Raw genomic sequence first — 26496 nt, 5'->3', positions numbered from 1 at the left:
AACACCATACACAAAAATAAACTCCAAATGGATTAAAGACCTAAATGTAAGGCCAGACACCATCAAACTCTTAGAGGAAAACATAGGCAGAACACTCTATGACATAAATCACAGCAAGATCCTTTTTGACCCACCTCCTAGAGAAATGCAAATAAAAACAAAAATAAACAAATGGGACCTAATGAAACTTCAAAGCTTTTGCACAGCAAAGGAAACCATAAACAAGACCAAAAGACAACCCTCAGAATGGGAGAAAATATCTGCAAAAGAAGCAAATGACAAAGGATTAATCTCCAAAACATACAAGCAACTCATGCAGCTCAATATCAAAAAAACAAACAACCCAATCCAAAAATGGGCAGAAGACCTAAATAGACATTTCTCCAAAGAAGATACACAGATTGCCAACAAATACATGAAAGAATGCTCAACATCACTAATCATTAGAGAAATGCAAATCAAAACTACAATGAGTTTTACTCAGTTTTACTACACCTCACACCAGTCAGAATGTCCATCATCAAAAAATCTACAAGCAATAAATGCTGGACAGGGTGTGGAGAAAAGGGAACCCTCTTGCACTGTTGGTGGGAATGTAAATTGATACAGTCATTATGGAGAGCAGAATGGAGGTTCCCTAAAACACTAAAAATAGAACTATCGTACGACCCAGGAGAAGCATTAGCTTAAACATGATAGAATTTTTTTTATTTCTCAAATAACAGTCCAAGAGTAAGTGTTCAGGGCTGATACAGCAATATCATAGCATCAGGAACTCAGGCTCCATCAGGCTTCTTTGTCTCTTGAATTCACGTCCTCTTCTGCACTCCCAAGGCCGCTGTCTTAGTTCAAGACTCCATCTTCTCTTGTTTGGACTATTGTCATGGCCTTCTTTCTGGTGTCACTGCTTCTGGCAGCTTCCTCACTACTTCTAGAAGATTCTAAATTCATTACCACCAGAGTCAAGGCCCTTCAAATTATGGCCTGGGTTTACCATTCCATCTCCATTTCCAGCCACTCTATCGCCATTTTCCAAACACTTCACAAACTTTTGTGCCTTCATGATTTTTGCTGGACTGGAACTTCCCTTCTCATCTCTGTTCTTTCCTTTTTCTGCCTCATCATTCTTCAAGGCCCACCATGAATGTTATCTCATTTGCTGAGTGTTAGCTCCTCTGTGAGCTCTTCTGACTTCTGTTCACGAAACTGAATTCAACAAATATTTAATGAGAATAAAGAAAGGTAAGGACTAAATACACTGAGATAAGTAAGAGTGCTTCTGCCCAAAGTGGTTAAATTATTAGCAGATGAAATGGGAACTTTACTCATTATAATAAAACATTATCAACAGGATAACTGCAATATGAACAGAGTGATATGGGGGCACTTAATCTTGCCTGCAGACAAAAGCAACGATTCTACCTCTATGTACAATCCTACTTTAACTTAGTATTGTATGTTCAATAAATATGCTTGTATCTCTCTTCCTTGCCAAATTATGAGTTTGTGGAGAAGAGAAACCATGCAACTTTTGGGCCCAGGGCAAGCCACCCCAAAATATGCCTCAATGACATATTGATTATTTTGAATTAAAGTTACTTAAGAAACAGCCAATGCAAGAGGGACACTTTTGACCCTCCTGTCTCCCTGAAAGCAGGAAATAAATCTCCCATGTGAAAGGTACCCTCCCTTATCTCTAGACATAGGGAGTTTGGGGCCTGAGAAGCCTGTATTATCAAACCTTGTTAATTCTTTACTAATTTACTACCCAAACTTTGCTTAAACTCCTTATTAATTAAGCACCCAAACCTCAATTTCTTTGTCTTGTCAATTCCTCTCAAATTGATTGTTTATTTGTCTAAAAAATATAAAAGTTGCCTGTGTTAGCCACTGCTTAGGTCCCATTTCTAAAAGACTCCAGGCTAACCAGTTAAATGTGTTTCTTTTTCCCCTGCTAACCTGTCCTGTCAATTTGAGCCACAAGAATTCAAGAGGGGTAAATGGAGCAATTTCCCCCTCCCCAATGCTACCCACACCACTATTTCATTCACTGCCAAAACAAATAGGGAGGATTTCATTTTGACACTTATTTGTGAAGTCCGTACAAATATAGGAAAAAGAATTCAAACTTTAAATAACTATATTGCCATATAAAAATTTTAAAACCTTATTAAAATAATACTGAGTTATCTTTAGCCATATTATGAAGAATAAAAAAATTACATGTCAATTAAATCCAAGTGTTTACATTCCATAGGAAAAAACTAATTGAAAATAATGAGCCTGTTAAGAAAACTAAACCATTAAAGTATATGCTTTTTATTCTACTACAGATTGAGTTAACTTTATTATCACATGAAATACAATAAAAATTGGTTATTTTAAGATATACGTACGTGAAAGAAAACATTGAAATAGCAGAGATACTGAGATGTAATTCTGCACCAAGCTCTTCTAATCATATGTAAAAATTAATGTACTCCAAAGCTCAAATTAAATAGTTGATTCAACTTCACATTTAGATCAGTTGATTGTGACCTTCGGTTACTGTGGTTGCTAATTTATTTATAGAGGAAACACACTCTTATTAATCTATTTGGAAAAAAAGCCCACTCATTTAGGATGGCACTAATTTCCTCATTTTGCAAGTAAAAGAAAGTGAATCTGGGAGAGGTTTAGCAGTTTTCTGCATTTCACATGGTAGATCAGCTGGGAAATCAGAGATAGGACTCCAGCCTATTCAATGAGATAATAAATATTCAAAGAGCTTTGTAAACTGTAAAGAGCTATAAAAATGTATGTTCTGTTACAAGCTGGATTAGAACACTACGTGTTCAAAGACGCTTCAACTAAATTCTGTTACAAAACACTCCGTTTCCCATGGCGTGCGACTGCCAGTAAGATGAATGTTTACTGTTATTCCAAAAGGGAAAAGAAAAGGCATCTCCTCAAACTGAAGAAAATATGTAATATTTTATTTTTTTAAATATGATGCCACTATCAACCGTTGATGACAGCTGCCAGGAGTTCTCTGTCTTGTTGCCATTTTGAAGGGTTTGAATGACTTCCTCTCTATCCACCCCCACAAATTTATAGCCGAGATTCTTTACCCTCATATTTACCATTAAATGGGGAAATATTTGAATTTTTCATAGGATCTTTTCTTGAAGAAAGGTCTTAACCGTGATTTAACTGCATTTGAATATCTTAGCCCCAAAACACACTTTCAACTTTCTTGTCTCTACCCAAGAGAGACGCAGAGCCAAACAATTTTAGATCATTTGGATACCCCGGTTCATGGCAGTGGATCTGAAGGAAACTGTTATTGTTACCTTTTCATTAGAGAGAAGATGCTGTGTTACAGGATTTTTCTCTAAGCTTTTTAAATTAGTTGCCAACAGCACAAACGTGCACATCCATATTAATGTGATAGCACTGATTTCCTTGGTAAACATTCGAAGGCTCAAGAGTGGTTGTGCTGTAAATCGTTTCAGGGGGCCATGCTTGAGGTTACGAGCCATCAGGGATGCTTTACCCTGACGCTACTTTCATGTCAATTTGTTCTTATGGTTTCAAAGTTTTTATAACAGGCCAAAACTTCATGGTGGACTCAATTCGACATTAGGAAGTTGCTAGCATGTTCACAGTAACTCCTACCAAAGTATTCTTCTGTAGGCTACATTGGTTCACGCAGTTTCAGATTCCAGCCTCACCACTTTAGTCCTTCACTGTTTCATGCTTAAGAATGTTTCCTGTTTACTACTGCTGAGGGGGAAAAAAAAGAATTGTGGCAACCAAAGAACTTCTCAATAGACATTTTTATATAGTGCCATGTAAGCCTAACGATATTTCACTTAACAGAGTATAAACAGATCTATTGGAGGTTAGACTATAAAATGGCAGAGAAAGGCCCTTGATAACAAAATCTAAGCTTGTTTTCAACAAAAGGCACCCACCTCCCTCACTAGAACCATCCACACCAGCAAGCTGACGGGGGTCAGGAACCACAGTCTCCCCAAACTTCCCCATTCAGTTCCTCTGCGGGTGGTCTTCAGCCCGCAGCAGAGTGCTAAATCTACTGTCTGTAGGAGGAACCCCAGAAGGCACCGGAAACCCCATGCATATACAGGTGAGTCGCAAGTCCTTTGCCTAGTCACAAAATCTATGAGACCTAAGCTCTTAAGTCCGACCTGTTTTCCTAACTGGGATCCAGAGCCAGCTCAGTCCCAAGTAAAAGTTTTCCTTTAAAAATTCACTGAATTCAACAGTCTTGGTCTTTTCTCTTCATTCCACACTCAGGATTCTTCTCACCACGAGGTGCCTCCATTCTGGGAATGCACTTTTCCATGATCGAGTCATTAGGCAGGACTGCCCCTCCTACTTCATCATCCTTTTAGTCACGTTGGGTCAGACAGTAACCAAGGAGAAACAAAGTTCTTAAGTTCTGTTGAGTCATGACCAATTTGAAAATCTCGAAGTCTGAGCCCTCCAACCAAGAAAATTCAGACATACATTCAAGTATACATGACATTTTAGCACTTTATGGATCCCCAGAGAACCACGCATGGACCCTGGATTGAGGAATCTCTGGAAATAGAGAGATCTAAGTAGATCTGAAGACAGAACCCCCAGATTCAACTTCTGGTGTTGTTCCTTATTCACTGTAAGACTTTAAGCAAGTCAATTAAAATTCTTTGAGCCACTGCTTTCTCATTCACAAAATGATGATAATTCCTGCCATAGCTACCTCTCTGGGCTCTATCAATAAAAACTGCTATGTATGTCAAAATTTTGTACTTATATATCCCTATGTAGGTTAAAGTATGTCTTTTAATTAGAAACCTTGGAGTTATCTTTGAGTCTTTGTTTTTGTTTGTTTCCTAACATCTATTAGATGTTCCTTCAATGCATCTCTCATCAGCTCACTCACCTTGTTCAGGTCCTTATGCCTGAACCCCAATCTCTGCTTCCCAGCTGTTATACATGTGTTGATACATATGAATAAATAAACATAAATATACATATATAATGTCTATATCTATGGTTGTGTATGTAAACATACAAAATTTCATATGTGAATGTAATGTATATTCATTTATCTCTCTGCCTTTGCTATGCTGCTGTGAGATAATCATGTTTCCAAAAAGAATGCCTTGTTTGATCTAAATGATGTTCTCTCTAATCACTTCTGCACTGGCACAAAGTAAGCCAAGATAGAAAATTTAGAGAGAAAGAGAGAATTTGCTGATGGGGGGGGGGCGTGGAGAGGAATGGGCATGAAAAGCCAATGAGAGGCTTTCGTTAAGAAAATTTCTTCTCATCCAATAGAACAAAGATTTTGAAACAGATATTAGGAAGATGTTAAATAGAACAGTATAGCATCCTGTTGCCTTACAGGGCTTCAGAGACTCTGGCAAGAGGTGACTCATATCAACCTTCTCTCTCCTGGTACCCTGGGAAGCGCTGGGACCCCCAGCTTAAAGACCATTTCTGAAAGACTGTACAACACTCAAGAGTAAAACGTGAGTGATTAAAAGACATAAAGGTACATGATATCAGTACATGTCATACTGGTGTTCCAGATCATAATATTCCTGAAAATAATTATATTTCTAAATGTCACATGCTCCTTGATTAATAATCTAAGTATCAACAGTACAGAATCACATGAAAATGACGAGGCATGGCATCCAGGACGTAATTCAGTCTGTGATCCACAGGTGGACTTGGTGAACATTTTGGTTCATCAGTGGTGCCAGGAGTAATAAGCCTCACACGTGGCTGTCTGCCCTCCACTGCAAGACTCTGTTTTTTATCAATTCTATCCTCCTCCTGCCCAGGCAACAAGCACCGACCAAAACACTGCAAATACTCCTCCCTGCCAAGAAGCCAGCAGTTACTTCTATAACGTGTCTTCCTCCCTGTTCATAAAAACATCCTGGCTTGTTCTTTCTCCAAACTTCACAAAGTGATTTAAAATATAAAATAATCTCAAACAGATAATATCTTAAAGCAGAAAAACACACATTTGTTGGAAAACAGATTTTGCAAAAATTCTCTTCTCAACTAGCACAGTACATCATTTGTTAGTACAGATCTTTACAATGAATTTGCTTAGAACTACTAGATTGAATAAGACTTATTCAGCTACAATTTCCTTACATACTATTGTGTGACAATCACTGTGAAATAAACCACTTTGTAATTCAGCTACTTTTAAAACTCATGGTCATGAGCAGGAAGAATCCAGAGTTGAGGGAAAAACACAATGAAAGGAAGTAACCAAAAGGGTCTGTATTGTTACCTATTGCTACGTAACACATCACCCCAAAACTTATCAACTTGAAACAGCAGTAAGCATTTACCATCTCACGCAGTTTCTGTGGGTCAGGAATTACCTGGGAGCATCTTAGGGGGGTGGTTCTAGCTTGGGGTCTCTCACAGTGTTGCCATCCAGGTGCTGGCCTGGGCTCAGTCACCGGAAGGCTGACTAGCTGATGCATCCACGCTCAGATGGGCCACTCTCACGGTGGGCCAGTTGGTTCTGGGTGTCGGCAGGAAGCCTCAGTCCCTGGCCACGTGGGAGCTCCACAGAGCTGCGTTAGCTGCCCTCACATCGTAGTGGCTGGCTTTCCCCAGAGCAAGTGATCCAAGAGAGAGCCAGCAGGAGGCCACTGTCTTTTACGATCTAGTCTCAGGCCATACTGCATCATTTCTGCAGTAGTGTACTCATTACACAGGTCAGCCCTATTCACCGAGGGAGGAAACCACACGAGGGCATGAACGCAGGAGGCAAGGATCACCAGGGCCATCTTGGAGGTTGGCTACCACAGACCCACACATAACTTTCAACCACCAAAATATTCAGAGTGTGGGGTGGGGTGAGGGTAGAGGGCATGGAAGGGTTCCCTGGATCCAGAGAGACCTAGTTTCAAGAGCTAAGTCTACCAATTACTACGCATGTAATTGGGGAACAGGCTCTGATTTCTCTGAACGTCGGTCTTCCGCCACTGTCTTCAGTGGCAGATGCAGTGATGGTCACCATTCCCCACCTGCTTCCTTACACTTCCCATCCTCTTACAGGGTGCTGAGACCATGTGACCAGCTCTGGCCAATGGGCGATGAGGGAAAGTAATGTGTGAAACCCCCATGCATGTGTTTTCTGTTGCTTTTTCCCTGCCACAGCCACGAGGCAGCCCCTCGACCTGGGCAGTGCAACTGCAGGGTGACGGTGCTTCCCCTGGCCTCAACTGCCAAGTAGCTGCAAGGAGGAGTCACCCCGGAAAGTCACCTGGCACCATAGTCAATTTGGTGTAAGCAAAAAACAAACCTTTACACTGGGGCTTCCCTGGTGGCGCAGTGGTTGAGAGTCCGCCTGCTGATGCGGGGGACACGGGTTCGTGCCCCAGTCCGGGAAGATCCCACATGCCGCGGAGTGGCTGGGCCCATGAGCCATGGCTGCTGAGCCTGTGCGTCCGGAGCCTGTGCTCCACAACGGGAGAGGCCACAACAGTGAGAAGCCCGCGTACCGCAAAAAAAAAAAAAGAGAAAGAAATAAACCTTTACATTATTAGGCCACTGATATTTGGGGTCTGTTTGATACCACAGTATAATCTAGCCGAATCTAATTCACATACCTAAAAGAATGAAATTGATTTTGAGGGTTAAATGAGAGAACACATGTTCAGCTCCTAACACACCATCTAACACATGGCAGGTGTTTTAAACCAGCTCCTCCACTCTAAGCCTGTTTCCTCATTAGCAAAATATCACGCACACGCGCGCACGCGCACGTGTGTGTGTGTACACCTCATAGAATAGCTTTCAAAATTAAAAGAAATAAAATACATGAAAATTTTACCACATACAAATAAGGTAATAAACATAGTTTTTCCCCTTTTGGCCTCTGAATTCTGATCAGAGGTGATTCAGAAGATCTTTTTCCTCTCGTCGGAACTCCTCTTCCTCTGCATTCAAAGCTTCAGAGTCCCTGGGAAGCTAACATACTGAGTTTACTTGACAGTTCCAGCAAAAATATCCTGTTCTACTTAAGACGTAAAATGCATGACAGAAATGATAATAGTTTAAAAAGATTTACCAGTCCTGACAATAATGCAATGACTCCATTTCAGAATTACTCTACATTAGCCATTGTTTCCTTACATGTAAAGAAAATGCTGTTCACTTGCTTTTTAATGCTGATATTAAAGGCCCACAAATGCCACCTTTCAGGGCTTTTGTCCCCACAAAAGAACTATGTAAGAAGTGACTTGACCTGTCTCATCTCTAAACTCAATAACAGAAAAAGCTAAAGTATAATTGGATCCTCCAGACCTAAATGAATAGGAGGAAGAGCCAATAAGGAGAATTCTTTTCTTTAAGAGAATCCAGCCATTTGTGTGACAACAGTCATCGCACCGTTTCACAGGACCTGTTCCACAGAGATTTCATCAAGGATGTACTGTGAGCGCTCAATCAACAGACTAGTCAACTCATCTGTCTCCTCACTGACAAACTAACCACATGTGTCTCTGCAACCTAAGCCATGGGACCACTGGCCCATCTGTCACACAGCCTGACCCTGGAGCCCTGGTGTCAGTGGAATGTGGCTTTTCAGCCACATGGAGGCTCTGGACACCTCGGTATTCTCCTGTGACTGTCCTTCACAGAGAGGCCCCGGGGGTGGCCACCAGGGCACCGCAGCACAGAGAAAGGAGCACAGCATGTACCCTGCTGCACGCCCTCCCCTCCGCAGAAGCTGGAACAGAAACTGCCCAGATGCATTCTGCTTGCTCACGCTGTCGTCAGAGACACAGGGACGTGAGAGATGCACTGTTGAGAATGCAGGCGCAGTGTCTCAAACTAACCGCCATCTGACAGGCCAGCTCTGCTCTTCTGTGTGCTCCCTGTGCTGCGGAACCAATGTGTGAGGGTGCTGAGTCATGGTGACACAGTACCTTGCTGCAGACGTTATCAGACAGGATGTCACAAGGTCACACTGTCTCCCTACTCTGTGGCCAGGTGGCTCTTTACCTGTTCGAGGTTAAGCTTTGCCACCTTAGAGTCTGGGTGTCTGAGAACCTCGCTCAGCACCTCCTCAACTGGTGTGTTTCCCTTAATGCACCCATGTGAACTTACACTTACAATCAAATAGCATTAGATGTCAGCAAAGTAAAAAAAATTACCCAGAAAAATAAAGAATTCACATGTGATAACATTTAAATAGCACATTATTGTTCTGTATATAAAGTAATACACTTCTTGGAACACGGAAGCCTTTCTATGAGCATCACTGCTTGCTGCTTCTTGGTCTCAGGATTTATGTCTTAAGCTTTGAGGCACAAAACTACAACTATAAATTCAAAGTTCATGATTTGGTCTGTCTCAGACTTCCCTAGCAGAATTCTTTAACTGTAAAATGAGCAATTCTACAGACACATCAAAATTTTAAAGGATTAGAGACAATTACATTTAAAGTAAATGGTAAAAATTACAAGACAAAGACATTATTAAATACAAAGAGCAATTTTAATGAGATCATTATGTTATCAGATACTGGATTATTTTATTTAACGAAAGCGGGTGAAGAATGAATTTTCCACTATGCATCCAGGGTTATTCCTGTAATACCCAATAGATTTATCAAAATAATAAGAAAGTACAGATATACAAATATGCCCCATCTTATACATTTTGTGTTTTTTGTTCAAATGTAACAAGAATTTTTTGAGCATTGTTTGACGTGTTGTGGGTACCAAACAGAAGTGTTAGGAGAGGGGCCCTGCCTCTAATGAACTTAAGGCCTTGCGGAGATCACATGCACACACACACACACGCGCGCGCGCGCGACTTAACCCTATCTTTTATACTCAAAATTTCTGCCCCTGTACCAAAAACACAAAAACAAAAAACAAAAAACAAAACCAGCCAGAAAAATTGTTCAAATCCTAGTAATTCTTAGCAATGTTTCCCGCCCAAGATCTCTCAGCCCCTGCTACAATTACTCTATTCCCTATATCTCTATTCTCTATATCACATTAGATAACGTGATCTAATGTGATCACGTTATCACCCATCAACTATTGCAACAACAACCGGCCACCTGTCCTTCTATACTTCAGGTATATTCCTGAGACACAAACAGTTCGGTCTCACTGACTTAAAACTTTGGGTAATTCCCCACGACTAGACAATAAAATCAAAACTTATAACTGGATATAAAACACTCTTCATGGGCTCACCTTGCCTGTCCTTAAACCTAATCGCCAGCTCCACGGCGTCTACTGCTTCCAGAGCGCTCCCTCCCTGCATCTTCTTACAGTCAGCCAGTTCTGCCAGCTTCTTTCATAGGCTGTGGTACTGGAGTGATTTTCCATTTTCTCTCTCTCTTCCTAAAATGGCCTTAAGTCTCTTCTCCAGCAAACTTTTATTCATCCTTGAAAACCCAGTTTCAATGCAAACTATTTGGTGAAGCTCCACCAAGCTACTTTTCGTGGATCTAGAAGCAATTTGTTCATTGTTATAACACTTGTCACACTGCATTATAATATCAATGTTACCCCTCTCCTTTCAGAGCTATACTGTGAGCGCCACGTGGGCAGCCATTCTGTCTTATTTTTGTATCCCCAGCACCAAACACAATTCTGGGCACATTTCAGAAGATGCTTAGTAATGTTAAAAAGAATGAATGAATGAATGAATATCAAAGTAAGTGCTTTAAAAGTTTACAGAAGGGACAATTCAATATGTTCTGGGGTGAACAGGAAATGCTACATTAAAATATATGTAAATAAAATGTTTGTACATAACATGCTTTAAATGCACTTGAGTAAGGAATTATTCAGAAGCATGAATAATCATACTTTAACCCTTTGTAACTTCAGACTTTATTAAAATAGGATACACTTATACTATCACACATGCTCTTTTTTTTTTGGCCTCACCTCGCAGCATGCGGGACTTCCCCAAACAGGGGTTGAACCCGTGCCCCCTGCAATGGAACTGTGGAGTCTTAACCACTGGACCACCAGGGAAGCCCGTATCACACATGCTCTTTAATATGCTGTAAGTATCAAGTTGGAAGAAACTTAGGTTCAGAATTAATTTAAATTCTTGGGATTAGAGAAACAGACATTCTTCTATCTGCATCATCATTGTGTAATTTTACTTATTAGTCTCAACCTGTAACAATTATAATATTTCAACAAATGAAGCCATCTTAATGCTATAATCTAGATTTTCACTTATATAAGCAGTATTTCCCTCCACTTCATTTGGAAATACTACCATTTTACTCCAGGATAAAACCTGCCTATCATCTAATCCAAAATATTCTGACATAGCATATAGGTAGGACTGCTCAATTTAGGGAAAAAAAATAAAAATAAGAAACCTACAGGATGCCCAGTTACATTTGAATTTCAGATAAATAATGATTTTTTTTTCTTAGTTTAAATCTGTCCCAATTTGAGGCATACTTAAAATATTTATTTACTTATTTATTTATCTGAAATTCACATTTAAATAGGTGTCCTTTATTTTATTTGACAACTCTACACATAGCAGACAAGAAGACTAGCAATAAATTGATGCTAGGAGGGCCTTAGATGACCAAAGAGTGCCATCTTAAAGAGTAGCTTTCCTGGTAACCCAGAGGAAACCTAAGGACCTCAACCATCTCCTAGGCTACATGTATGGCCTTAAAGAGACCCATCCTCGCCCATGTGCTATGAGCATTAGGGCTCTCAACAGGAAAGTCAGTTTGGTGAAGGCAAAATCCAAGACTATGTCTGAGGGTAGCTTTTTCTTTTTTTTATAAAGGAGAGAAAAGATGATGTTCTTTATAGAACTAACCTCGGAATTTTGTCCTGCTACTGTCTTAAAAGATCTTATTTTACAACTATTGTAATCTGCCCAGTAATCCTGATGATATACAAAAGGCCAACAGGTATATGAAAAGGTGCTCAACCTCACTAACCATCAAAATGCAAATCAAAACCACAATGAAATACCACCTCACACCTGTTAGGATGGCAATTATAAAAAAACAAAAGATAACAAATGTTGGTGAGAATATGGAGAAAAGGGAACCCAACCCCGGTAACACAGTTGGTGGGGATGTAAATTGATATGACCATTATGGAAAACGGTATGGAGGTTCCTCAACGAATTAAAAATAGAACTACCGTATGATCCAACAATCCTACTTCTGGGTATTTATCCAAAGGAATTAAAATCAATATTTCGAAGAAATATCTGTACTCCCATGTTTACTGCAGCATTATTCACAATAGCCAAGATATGGAAACAATCTAAATGTCCAACAATGGATGAATTAATAAAGAAAATATATACAATGGAATATCATTCAGCCTTTAAACAGTAGGAAATCCTGCCATTTGTGACAACATGCATGGACCTGGAAGACATTAGGCTAAATGAAATAAGCCAGACAAAGAAAGATAAATACTGTATGATCATACTTATATGTGGAATCTAAAAAAGTCAAACCCATAGAAGCAGAGAATAGAATGGTGATGGCCAGGGACTGAGGAGAGGTGGAAATGTCAAAGTGCACAAAGTTCCAGTTATGCAATATAAATAAGCTCTGGAGACCTACTGTACAGCATATGCCTATAGCTAGCAATACTCTATTATATACTTAAAATTTTCTAAGCAGATAGATTTTATGTTAGGTGTTCCTACCAATAACAATAATGATAATAATAATAGAGATGAGAGGAAGCTTTGGGAAGTAATGGATATGTCTGTGGCCTTGATGGTGGTGATAACACCATTAAATACGTATACATTAAACATGTACAGTTGTATACAACTGTATACAAACTCATCAGTTGTATACATTAAACTCATCAGTTGTATACATTAAATATGTACGGTTCTTTTACATGTCAGTCATTCCTCAATAAGTGGTATAAAAAAATTTAAGTTAATGAGCACTTCCTACAACCCAGGGGCTATTATGAGATTTTATATGCATTATTAATACTAATCCTCACAACATCCCTACCAGCTATGTGTCATTATCTCTATTTTACAAATAAACTGAGATTAAATAATAATTTTTGCCCTCGGCCGAACAGTGAGGAGAGATGGGGATGAGACTCAAATCCAGGTTTGTCTGGCTCACAACTAGTTGAGTATTTAATAATGACTCTGTATACTGACTTTTAGTACCTAGATCCTTCTAAAGGATTAAAGGAAATGCAAAAGCACTCAAATGAGTTGATATACAGGTAAGTGGTCTCAGGATAGATAAGTTCCTAAGCAAGAATGCAGGTGTGTATGTATCTATGTGTGGTCACATACAGCTTTCTCTAAAAATTCTTCTCTAAAGTCAAAGAGCTTTACAAAACCAAACCCTCGCCATTCCCCTTTCAGTATATTTGAAGTTTCCTAGATGGCATATTACTCTCCTAAGAAGCTAGTACATTTCCGAAAGGGTCTACCTAACGGGTATGGGCAGGTAAATACAAAAATAATCTGTCCATTTCTTCTCTGTTTCCCCAGGTACAAGAAATTGAAATGATCATGATACTCCAAGACAGAGCAGAATGTTCATCTGAGTCACACCAAGTAACTTGATTACTGCTAAAGTAAAATTTGAAAATGATTGAAGTGATTTTTATGATCAGCCTTTTGGAAGTCATTCAAAAGTGCTGCAGTACTACTTCAAAGAAGATAATTCAAATGTCACTCCCTCTTCAGTGTTGTTTATCAATAGTTGAGTATTAAATTGGGAAGCTTGATTTATGTTATGTAATTTAACTAGCATATAATTTAAACACTCATAATTAAGTCACTATTTGAATAAATGGAATAAACATAAGAATAAGTTTGGTAGTGAGGTGCTCATCTCCAGAGGAGTTCAATCAGACTGGGAAAACATTTGGTAGAGATTTTATAGAACAATGGCTCTGAACCTTGACTGCTGCACGCTGGAATCACCTAAGGCAGCGGTCCCCAACCTTTTTCGCACCAGGGACCAGTTTTGGGGAAGACAATTTTCCCATGGACCGGGGCGGGGTGGGGGGGGCGGGAGGAGACAGCTCAGGCGGTGATGCGAGCGATGGGGAGCGGCAGATGGAGCTTGGCTCGCTCGTCCTGCTTGCCCACCACTCACCTCCTGCTGTGCGGCCCGGTTCCCTGGGGCCTGGGGACCCCTGACCTAAGGAGTTTTTAGAAAGACTGATGCCCAGGTCCCGTCCATGGAGATGCTTATAAAACTGGACTGAGGCGAACACTGGGTTTTTGAAGCTCCTCAAGTCGTTCAAATAGGTGGCGAAGGTTGACCCCCCTGCTACAGAAGGAACTCAAGCACTGGATGGAAGGTTGAGACAGGTGACATATGAGGACCCTTCCAACCCTGACAATCTAAGTCTGACTGCAGCATGACCCATGCTACAACATAGTACTAGATTAGAACTGAAGTTTCTTTGGATGTGCAAATTCGGAATAAACTGCTTCAGTAATATTGTTTCCTGAGTGTAGTTTCCAAACACAAAGAGGGTGCTACAATTATTTACACCTCCTCCTTATAGTATCCTATCTTCTCTAGATTACACATTGAAGAGATATTAAAAATGAATAATTCAATCAAGTCAATTATTAAGTATCTTCTGAGGATCTACTATCCACACGACACTCCTCTAGGTACTGAACATTAGATAATGAGTTACTGATCTCACTGGAGTCTCAGATCTTACTGGAATTTACAATTTAATAGACACAAATGGCTGTAATACAAAAATAAGGTAAGTATGTTTGAAGTTTAAGTGCACGATAGTTCATTTAAGAGATTATGTCCAGTTGTGAAGGAGGGGTAATGCAGGCAGAAGTATTTTCTTATCAGTGCAAAATCCATACCTTATGTAGTTTATTGAAGGAGAATAAATATCAAAGTAAAATTCTAAAGATGTAGGTCAGACTTTAGGTATATCAACAAGTAGGTGTGTCAGACTCTTTCACCTCCCTAAACATTTACTGAAAGGGATTTTGTTATGCAAAATCTTCTAGAGGTTTTTTAAATCAAGGGCTAAAGTGAAATCTTCTAAAGTAACACAGATCTATTGGTAGTTTATGCAGTTTAAATTCCCAATAACTTGAAACAATTGCATAAAAATAGCCAGCTAGCTAGTGAAACATGCTGATCCCACAGTATAAAGAACACTTGAGATATGAGAGAATGTCAATTAACAGACATTTGCTGAATTCTATTGCAGAAAACTAAACTTCCACACACGAGAGTTTAGACAGGCAGAACAATGTACCAGAGCTGTAGTTAAAGGAAGACTTGGACTAAATAAATATATCATAACTACTGGCCAGTCATTTCAGCTGACCATACCCAGCAGAACTGGAAATGCAGAGAATGCTAGGAAAGGTCACTCACTCTGATAAAAAATAATACCTCTGCTACCACAGTCACACCGCCCAAATGAAATCCACATCCACGTGTGGTTTTGGTTAATCTTCACCGCTAGGCCCAGGATCAATCTAGGGGCAGATGCTCCGGCAGGAGGCAGGAGGAAACTGTGTTCCGTATCCCTAATTCCAGCACAGGGTACCAATCACAGCTGTGATCAAATCAGAGCCGGCAGACAGTGCAATACAGATAATAAAATGCTTTAGCTAAAGGGATAAGACTTTGGAGTATACTAATGACTGGAAAGTCAGCTCTTTGACACGAATTATAATTCTTTAATGATAATGATGTAGAAGACTAAGCAAGGTTTTATCAATTTTAAAAAATCAAGTTAAATCTATCATATAAAATCTACCTTCTAAATGAAGAAAATTAAAGACCCGACCTTCAGATGATAAGACTGTTTATATGGGAAGCTACATTTGGAAGTATAAACTGTAGTTTCTATTTTAAGACTGTGTCCTCCAAATTCCAGTAATGAAAAATATTCACCTGAATTCCTTTCCATACAAGATAACCACTTCTTAGTTTAAGAAAACCCAACCTCAACTCAGCAGATAAAGTATCAATAAAAGCCCTCTGGGCTTCCCTGGTGGTGCAGTGGTTGAGAGTCCGCCTGCCGATGCAGGGGACACAGGTTCGTGCCCCGGTCCGGGAAGATCCCACATGCCGCGGAGCAGCTGGGCCCGTGAGCCATGGCCGCTGAGCCTGCGCGTCCGGAGCCTGTGCTCCGCAACGGGAGAGGCCACAGCAGTGAGAGGCCCGCGTACTGTAAAAAATAAAATAAAATAAAAGTCCTCTACCTTCTTTTTTCAGTCTTCCTCCTTAAAAATATCAACAACAGATTAAAAACTATACACATAAAACAAAAAAATCGTAACCGAAGGAACAGTGTGCCCTAATGAATCTTCTTTCTTTATTGAGTTCAAACCCTACGGAAAAGAAAAAAACTATTAATTCAGAAGCTGTAGTATCTAGAGTCCATTTTTCACATTGATTTGCAAATTCTAAGCAATAAGTCAGCTGGTTCTGCTGTCAATAAGAATGCCTGGCTGGCTTCTTATTTTATGCAGCAGTGGAGTCTGTAAGCACCCTGTTCCAGGTTGTCTTCTCCTTTCCCTCTCTCTCTCCTCTGTCCTACGTTTTCAGTTACCGGCCACACACTGATGATGCCAGCATGTCTGTATGTGGCCCAGGCCTCTCTTCTGAGGAGTAGCTACAACTGCCTACAGTCTACAGTGCTCTTAAAGATGTATTTTCCTCCTGCACAGCCTCTTCTGGAAAGAACTCCCATTACTATAATAATTCTAAATAAATAAAGTAAGTAAATACTAAAGGAAGCACAAAGTAACTTTTAGTGAAACTTCATTGCTCCTGGTATCATATTAAATATTCAATGGGAAACGAGTTAAACAATTAGTAGTTGATGGACATTTTCAATCAGGTCATTTTCACTTGCTAGGTTCTCTAAACTATATTTTCCCAACACGCTGAAATTTTGTGTTGTCCAGTGGTATTCCTAAGAAAAAGAGAAGTCTGTTTTTTGTTGTTACTCCGAAGTAATAAGTAGCCATCACAAGCCCAGTGGCTCCAGGTCTTAGAAACAGACCCCGTCACCTGAGTCCTGAAGTGGGAAGTGTGCTCATGGGGTCCAACCTCTCTCCCAACCAAGATGGGATTCTCATTTACAAGCAGAGCGTTTCCTACAAGGCCCCTGAAAGAGGCAAATTCAAGCTAGACTTTAAATATTAGGTTATTTTTACTCCTAAAGAAAATAAATGAATGACAGAGCCTAAAGTATTCAGGTAGGAACAAAGAAAGGGGCTACAATTTTCACAGATAATACAAAATTGGCAGGATAAGCTATTTATAGTTTTCAGGGTATAAGCAGCATGTCCAGTAGCAAAAGTAAGACTTAAATACACAATGGTGGGGGGATGGGTAGTGAAATGAAATGAAAGCTCAGGAGCAAAAGAAAGAGCCCAAAACTACAAATGAGATTCTTAAATCCAAAGAAGTTAAAAAAAAAGTTGGGCAGTGACTCTTAGCAGAACAATGATAGGAAAGGTTGCTTTAACATATGTTTCATTCATTTATAACGAAGGTTAAAAGCCTCAGAGAATGGGAACAACCCATAAAATTCAACTCAAAATTTCTGAGGTAATTATTGTTAGGTATAAGCAATTAAGGAAGATAATAAAAAAAATAAACTATACATATTAGAAAAGCATATAAAATACTCATTTTGGTATATACAGATGACTAAGACTCAACTCTATAAGATACCCAGGAAAGGCAGATACTGAAATATTCTATCACAGATATTTGACAATGTTCTTTAGCTCAAGAAAAATATATGAACTCCAAAACTGTTTGCAGCCAGTCCCACTCTGGGCAAAACAAAATGTTCCAGGCTCCTTTAGGCCCTGAAGGCTTGTGGGTAAAGACCTGGTTGGGCCCATAGTGTATAAAAGGAGGCTCAGCGAGAACACAGATCCTACTGGGCCTCTGAATCTGTCTTCGTTCAACCCTTACTTGGACACTTTTGAAGAATTCATTTACGTATCCTATAGTATTAACTATAGGTAAAACTTTAAAATATTATATTAATTAACAAAAAATAATAATTTTAGCATAGGTCACCCACTGGAAAATGTAGGAAAGAAACTAAAATTGTTTCTGAAAAGGAAATGGGGTGGAAGGAACTGATTAATAAATCAATGTCCATGTGGTAGGTATTTTGTTAGGTGCTTTATTTATATATTCTCCTTTAGTCACTACAAACACACAAGGGAAGTATTCTCCCTCTACTACCAAAAACAAAATAAGCCAACAAACAAAAACAACTCTGAGGTACAGAGAAATTACATCTACACTTCCAATCTTTATCTAACTCCAAAGTTCACACACACACTGCTGTCCTTGTCAGTAAAAAAAATACATAACAGCAACCAAAATTAGTTTTAAAATATACACCTATCTAACAGTAGTTGTCAAAGAAAGACAGTAAGTACACAGAGGCACTGAGTGGTCTTTAGACAGGGGTCACAGAACTAGCCATCTCAATCAATAGGGCTGGGGACACCTTGGCCAGCACAAGCCAAAAGAAGATAAAATCATCTGACTTGGACTTGTACCAGAAGGTCCTTCTATAATATGGAGGAGGACATAAAAATCTGAGGTTTTTCTATGCTTCCTATTAAAGGGAAATACCCAGGCAAATCAAAATCCAGATTTTTAAATGTTTCATTTTTTAACACTATAATAGTATCATCAAAAACCTCTATTAAAGTGGTTATTTGCACTCAGAGCTCTACTCCCCAGTTTAGATTGGAGATATCTAAATTAAGGACATTAAGAAAAATATTATTTTCAAGTAAATCAAACTTATTCTGAACGCACTCATTCAGCAAACCCACGAGGCATCTGGAAGTATGTTTCACACCACAGAATAAGGAAATAGCAAAGAGATATGCCTATGTTTGATTCATCTGTATATCACATGTACACCTACATAATGTGGAGATATATACACACATATGCATATGCACACACACACACATGCACAGAGAATTCAATGGGCAAAAATTTACTATATGTTTCTGGATGTTAAATGTGCATATAGATTAAGGCAAAAGAACGCCAGCATGCTAACATGCTGTTAACAATTCCACCTGTTCTTAAATTTTGGGGGTCCAAATAAACAAGTTAGGAAGGTGAAGTAAAAACCATCTCATAACCGCACTCTTTCCTGGCAATGTAATTAAAAATAAAACATTTTTTGATATCAGAAAACAAGAAACTTAGCTTTGAAGGAAAAATTTATTATATCCCTTAAGATAATAAAACTGAGATCTTCCAAAGCCTTTTAGAGCCTTAGCCATGTCTCCTGAGCTGCATCTCCCCTTTGGGTATCTCACTAATGACGGCTACAAGAGAGGGAATATTGGCACTGCTCTGAGTTTAATACTCTGGTTCAAGTAAAGGTGAATGGCCCTTCTCTTAATTCTCTGGTGCACAGCCAAGGCAGGGCTGCAATACTTAAATGTAAGGTAATTAAATATTTGGATATCACACAAAGGAAATCAACACAGAATATCATGGAACTGGATAATCTAGCTTACACTTTACCTGTTTGCAGCTTGGAGTTCAGTACATGGATGCCTCCCTACTCAGCATCCAACCGGCCAAAAATGCCTAATTACATCTAGCAACCTAATATCCAAACCCAAGAGAAGTATTACGGAGAGCATGAAGTTTCTTTTCCTATACAGTTAACTCCCACTTTCAGGGTTCAAGTTCATGTCTGAACCTTTCCACGTATGATTGGCCCTGAGAACGTCCACCTGCTGTAGGAAAGCCTCTGCACATTTACAGTGACAGGACTTTACTGGAGAATAGGGTGATTTTTTTTTTTTAACAAACCACAGTAAGATATAACAGGAGGGGCTGTTCTCTTACAACTTTAGATGACATTCATATCCAGGAATGTTTAGGTTTTGCATGAGATATTTAAGAGGTGAACCAGAGTAAATTTAAATATCAATAAAAGTAAAATGTATATGTCACAGTGAATTCTGAGCTTCATGGCATTAACATTACAGCTAAGCAAACAAATTATATGTAAATATAGTATCATATTGTCAGTATATTAATGAAATGCCCATGCTTTGAACATAGATAAACATAGGTAAGAAGAGTCAGAGCAATATTTTAATCAGAGATAAATATATAAAAATTGCTCATTCCCTATATCTATAAATAGTGTTTTATTTTCACAATGGTATTAATTTCCTTAAAGTGCTTATAAGTTTTATAAGGGTATTAATTTTTTTAAGCACTTATAGGCTAAACTACAGTAAAAGTAGGCATTATTCATTAAATAAGTATACCCAGGGACTTCCCTGGTGGCACAGTGGTTAAGAATCCACCTGCCAATGCAGGGGACACGGGTTCAAGCCCTGGTCTGGGAAGATCCCACATGCCACAGGGCAACTAAGCCCGAGCACCAAAAGTACTGAGCTGGCGCTCTAGAGCCCGCAAGCCACAACTACCGAGCCCACTCACAACTACTGAAGCCCGCGCACCTCGAGCCCGTGTTTTGCAACAAGAAAAGCCACTGCAAAGAGAAGCCCGCACACCGCAACGAAGAGTAGCCCCTGCTTGCTGCAACTAGAGAAAGCCCACGCGCAGCAACAAAGACCCAGTGCAGCCAAAAATTAAAAATAAATTTACAAAAAAAAAAAAAAGATAAGTATGCCCATTGAGAGCCAAGTAAACAAATTTAAAAGTACAAAAAATGCACAAAGACCCCAAGGGTATTGCTAGTCGGTTCTGTGGGAAAATAAACCAATTTCCAGTCATAACCTATTTTACAGTTGTTGCTACCTTCACTGTATTTTTCAACTTAAAAATGTACCCATAGAGTCTGTCATAAAGAGTGAAGTGAGTCAGAAAGAGAAGAACAAATACCGTATGCTAACACATATATATGGAATCTAAAAAAAAAAAAAATGGTTCTGAAAAACCTAGGGGCAGGACAGGAATAAAGATGCAGACGAAGAGAATGGACTTGAGGACACGGGGAGGGGGAAGGGGAAGCTGGGACGAAGTGAGAGAGTGGCATGGACATATATACACTACCAAATGTAAAATAGATAGCTAGTGGGAAGCAGCCACATAGCACAGGGAGATCAGCTCCCTGTGACCACCTAGAGGGGTGGGACAGGGAGGGTGGGAGGGAGACAGAGGAGGGAGGAGATATGGGGATATATGTATACCTATAGCTGATTCACTTTGTTATAAAGCGGAAACTGGGCTTCCCTGGTGGTGTAGTGGTTGAGAGTCCGCCTGCTGGTGCAGGGGACACGGTTTCGTGCCCCGGTCCGGGAAGATCCCACGTGCCGCGGAGTGGCTGGACCCATGAGCCATGGCCGCTGGGCCTGTGCGTCCAGAGCCTGTGCTCTGCAATGGGAGAGGCCACAACAGTGAGAGGCCTGCATACCGCAAAAAATAAATAAATAAAATAAATAAATAAAATAAAGCAGAAACTAACCTACCATTGTAAAGCAATTATACTCCAATAAAGATGTTAAAAAAAAAAAAATGTACCCCATTTACCATGAAATGCTATCTAAGGACCGCTATGGACTCTTCATTCTATTTGGAATACTCCAGCCCAAATCCGTCCCTCATTTGGTCCAACAATCAGAATCTCCTGACATAACTGGCAGTGGCAAAGGGAAAACGAAATGGGAGAGAAAAGGGGAAGGAGGGTGGATGAGTTTATTCCGTCCATCTCTATCAATATTGCTTCCTTAGCTCCAGGACCGACCATCCCCAGCAACTCTTCCACCTTTATCTAACCTTCCAAATCCCCTCTACTCCCCCTAGAAAGACTAAGATACCATATATTTGGAGGTAACAAAACTAACTTCTAAGTTACCTAAATGGCCTACTTATTTGAGAGAAGTTTAAAGTGCTAGTTAGACTGTACCAATCCATAATGTCCAACGCCAAGGTGCCTGACTAAGAAGCCTGATATAGGAAGTAGACATACCTTACTGCTCAGCCATTCCATCCTATGCTGCAGATCTCAGCATCTAATTTTACTTCTTTTTTTTAATCTAATGGCATTTGAGACTAGTTCCCAAGTTTTACATCACTTGATAAAAGGAACTGACACAGCAGAAAGGTTTCCCTGATAGACCCCGTGGGGCTCAGTGCTTAACACAGAGGAAGAGACTTCCTTCCTTGGACTGTATCTAGGCCCCTGCTGTGACCAAAGAGACAACAGTAGAATCATTATGTGTACCCAGGGTTACTTCTAACTCATGAACCTGCCACACTAAAGGCCTTTTCCTGGGCTATTGTTTCTTCATGTTTGAGCTGACCTCTAACAAGGACGGTGCTAGTTACACTTAACATTGCTTGATGTGGTCAATCCAAGAGATGCAATGCACAAGCGGTGGTCTCAGAAGTAGGCACCATCACAGACACACTGAGCCGTACCATCTGTTGGTGCTCATTACGGCCCGTGAGGCTGCAGCGGGGCTGGGCCATGACCTTTAAAGTAAGAATGTATTTGTGGTAGCTTTCCTTATTCTAATTTACTATGATTTCATTATTTTTGGTATAGAAAATTGTGCTGGTGATAACCTACACACATGGACCCTAGGGTGTTTTTCAGTTCAAGTAACTGGAAAATGAGTGAAGTTTCTGTGTAATGAAATGGGAGGTGTATGTTGGCATGAACGAAGAAGAAACCTTCATTCGTACCTTTTATGAGAAGCGTGTGGCCACAGAAGTTGCTGCTGACACTCTGGGTGAAGAATGGAAGGGTTATGTGGTCCAAATCAGTGGTGGAAGTGACAAACAGCGTTTCCCCATGAAGCAGTGTGTCTTGATCCATGGATGAGTCCGCCTGCTACTGAGTAAGGGGCATTCCTGTTACAGACCAAGGAGGACTGGAGAAAGAAAGCACAAATCTATACAGGGTTGCATTGTGGAGGCCAATCTGAGCATTCTCAATCTGGTCATTGTAAAAAAAAGGGGAGAAGTATATTCCTGGACTCACGAATATTACTGTGCCTCGTCGCCTGGGGCCCAAAAGATGTAGCAGAATCCACAAAGTTTTCAGTCTCTCTAAAGAAGATGATGTCCACCAGTATGTTGTGAGAAAGCCCCTAAACAAAGAACGTAAGAAACCTAGGACCAAAGCACCCAAGATTCAGCGTCTTGTTATTCCACGTGTTCTGCAACGCAAACGTTGGCGTATTGCTCTGAAGAAACAGCGTACTAAGAAAAATAAAGAAGAGGCTGCAGAATATGCTAAACTTTTGGCCAAGAGAATGAAGGAGGACAAAGAAAAAGGCCAGGAACAGATTGCCAAAAGACGGGGGCTGTCCCCTCTGAGAGCTTCTACTTCTGAGCCCAGTCAAAAATGAGATGTTCTAAGAGTAACAAATAAATAAGATCAGACATCACGAAAAATATATATATATACGATAATATTTAAAAGTATTTCTACCAATTATAAATTTAAACGAATACAAGAAAGAAAGGGTTAAAGATCCGTCTTATGTTAAAATTGTAACAGAGAAAGCGAAAGCATCGTTAGGCAAAAAACTGTTACCAAGATTCACAGAGGTAACTCCTGCTTTGAGTAATAAAAATAAGAGAATAAGATTATGATGCACTGAGCGAGTTGAATGACCCTAATTTCCTTTCCTGAAGGTTCTCACAAGTATTAGCGGGCACCAAGACACTGAGTAAGCACGTGTATGTATAGCTGTGGCAATCCGTATGACGCAACTTGGACTGTGGCATCTTTAGATGCACATTTTAATTTTTTTTCAAAACTATGTTAATGCAACAACATTCAGACCCTTTACTTAACTCTGTAGCATTCAGACCTTTTGCATTGTGCAGCTATTGCCTTTACACTAATTGGCACCAAAAAAAAAAATTGTTAAATCACTCACTCACTACCCACTGAAATGACAGAATTCAGGCTTATGCTGCTAATTTGCTCCCAGCACAGGGTGTCTACAACTGTTATCACCACCTAAAATGAATTCCTTCCCTTACTTGTATGAATTATGCTTGTGACCCTACAAATGTTCATTTTGTAAACTTATAAACTAGGATCTCTAACAAGGATCCCAGTTCTAAATCAAAAAAATTGAAACTGCTGCTTATAGAGCATTACTAGTTATGTATTTGTAAAGTTTAAATGGCCATTGAGGATTGAATTAGTGCTCTTGTTTTAACAAGTGATATTCCTTAAAATATTATTTTATAAATTGTGTGGCATTCTTAAGTGTTAAGATAACCGAGAAATAGATACTGACCCTCTAAAACACAATTCAAATTTTATAACAGAAAGGAGCAGAAAATCAAAATCCATTTCCAAAAGTTGTGCTTTTAGCAAATTGCTCCTTAATGCATCTCTCCACTAAGCAGCGGTCATCAAGGGTTCCTCAGACATAGATCTGCTGCTAGCGCCAGAGCAGTTTATCAGGATTCTCATGTAAGAAATTGTGGTTCAAATTGCTGGAAATTTCCCTGTAGCCAAAGAGCCTGTGACATTTTCAGTCCAGCGATGTTTCACTAGAAAACATCATCTTACTGGGAAGTTAACTGCTGCCCCAAGTACCTCAGGTGCTACAAACAAAGTTGTTCCGTCTTCCCACTCCAGAAACATTCTCTAGTTCACTAATTTCTACCACATCCAATCTAACTCCTCTGCCAGGCTTTTGGACTCCAAATTATGATTCCTCTAATACCCCAACATAAGATTCCATTAACATCCCCCAAATCCCCAACCATGAACCTTTCAGCCCTTGACTTTCACTCACATTGCTCCCGTTGCCAAGAATATACTTATCTCTCCTGCCAAATGAAACACGCTTTCAAAAGTCAGCTCAGGTCACACTTCTTGACAAGATTTCCCTTTCTTCCCGGCTCATCTTTGATGGGTCTCCTACAGACACCCCGTGGCCGTCCATCTTTCAAGACTCTCTCATTACTGGCGTTCTCTGTACACTGAGCTTAAGTACTTTGGGGCCAGAGACCAAATCCTTATGGAATGTTTTAAATCTCTCCCAGTAACTAACATGGAACTTACCACAAATAGTTATTTAATAAATACTAATAGGTTTATTGTATAGATTGTATATTGTCTGTCTTCTCAAAACCTCAGGATCATTTTCTAGATAATTTCCAAATATATTTTTCTCTATGTTAAGTGCATCTTTGGAACAACAAGAATGGCAGTCCTGAAGAAACCAGAAAGGGAAGAAAAGGTTGCTGTGCAGAAACAGATTTAAAGAACAACTTATGCATGGGATTTCTGCTCTGTCTCCTAAGAGCTTTTGACTCAGACTATCTTCACAAGGATATCTGCATTGCAGACAACCTTGCACTCTAAAGATAGTGCTTCCAGGTTAGAGGGCGATTCCCCCCACCCCAGGATAATAAAGACCATGGCTCCCTGCTGGGCAAAGGTTGGGCAGTTTTGAAAGACATTCCTTAAAAAAGAAGGGGGATTTCCTAAACTCAGAGGTCCTCAGCTGTGACACAAATCCACTGTGTGCAGGCATCCACCTCGGCTACTCAGCACTGCCCCTGGGAGATGTTAGGACAAGGGAAACAAGAACGGGGCGCCTGTTGTGCCCTGAGTGATACAGTCCTTTATCTCTGACCCAGGAGCCTCCGTCCTCAGCCAGCATCTCTGTAACTGGGCCGGGTCGGCTTGCGAACCGTTTGTAGTTTTGGGCAACTTTTGGATGTTAACTAAAAGTGGGTGCGTTCAATTAGGAGTTTCTAGTTTACAAAAGAAAACAGAAGTTACCGCATGGAAGTCTACACATCTCACATGCGATGGTATAGGTGGATCTCAAAAACAACGTGTGGCGTGAAAAGAGCAAACTCAAGGGCATGAGGACTCCAGGATCTGATGATCTGAGGCTCTAGTACAGGCTAAGGTAAAGTCAGAGAGCAGAACGGTGGCTGCCCCTCACAGAAGGCACGGGTGGGAACTGAATCGAACTGAGAATGAGGTTTCTGGGTGATGAGAATATTCTATATCTTAAATGGGGTGTCTGGCACAAGGATACACACAATAGTCAAAAGACATCAAACTCTACAGTTAAGAGCTGTGCATTTTAATGTATGTAAATTACGCTCAATAAAAAAGCATTACAAATTCTAAATATCTGAACATGTTGCAAACACTGAATATGTTGCATTCCCCTTTAGTTTCAGGATATAATGATTCACAGAAACACTGAGACAACACCAGCCACTTTCACATATACGCTTTGAACACAGTCTTTAGGGCGGTAGCTGCAATACAGGAATTTAAGAGGATGTCTCTGGAGGAAGGCTGCTTGGGTTTCAACCACTGGCTGGGTGCCATCAGGCAAATTCCTTAACTTCTTCATGCCTGGGCGTCATTCTTTTTCAGATAAATATAAGAAAAATTCCTACATATGGTTTTTGAGGTCTAAATTAGGTAATATAGATAAAGTATCTAGTACATAGAAAGC

At 40.0% G+C, this 26496-nt stretch overlaps 1 protein-coding gene and 1 pseudogene across 1 annotated transcript in view; one reads left to right on the top strand and one right to left on the bottom strand.

The window, feature by feature from the left end:
* Nucleotides 1-26496, bottom strand: part of FGF14 (fibroblast growth factor 14) — a 626541-nt gene that overhangs the window by 587522 nt on the left and 12523 nt on the right. The gene's annotated exons all lie outside the window — the stretch shown is intronic.
* Nucleotides 22626-23521, top strand: LOC115803252 (small ribosomal subunit protein eS6 pseudogene; annotated as a pseudogene).

This window comes from Delphinapterus leucas, chromosome 18 (assembly GCF_059928025.1).
Source record: "Delphinapterus leucas isolate spDelLeu-1000000601 "Yukka" chromosome 18, BTC_Dleu_Yukka2, whole genome shotgun sequence".
NCBI classification, from domain to species: domain Eukaryota; kingdom Metazoa; phylum Chordata; class Mammalia; order Artiodactyla; family Monodontidae; genus Delphinapterus; species Delphinapterus leucas.
Note: the sequence above shows the minus strand (reverse complement) of the source record. Positions and strands in the feature narration are given on the sequence as shown.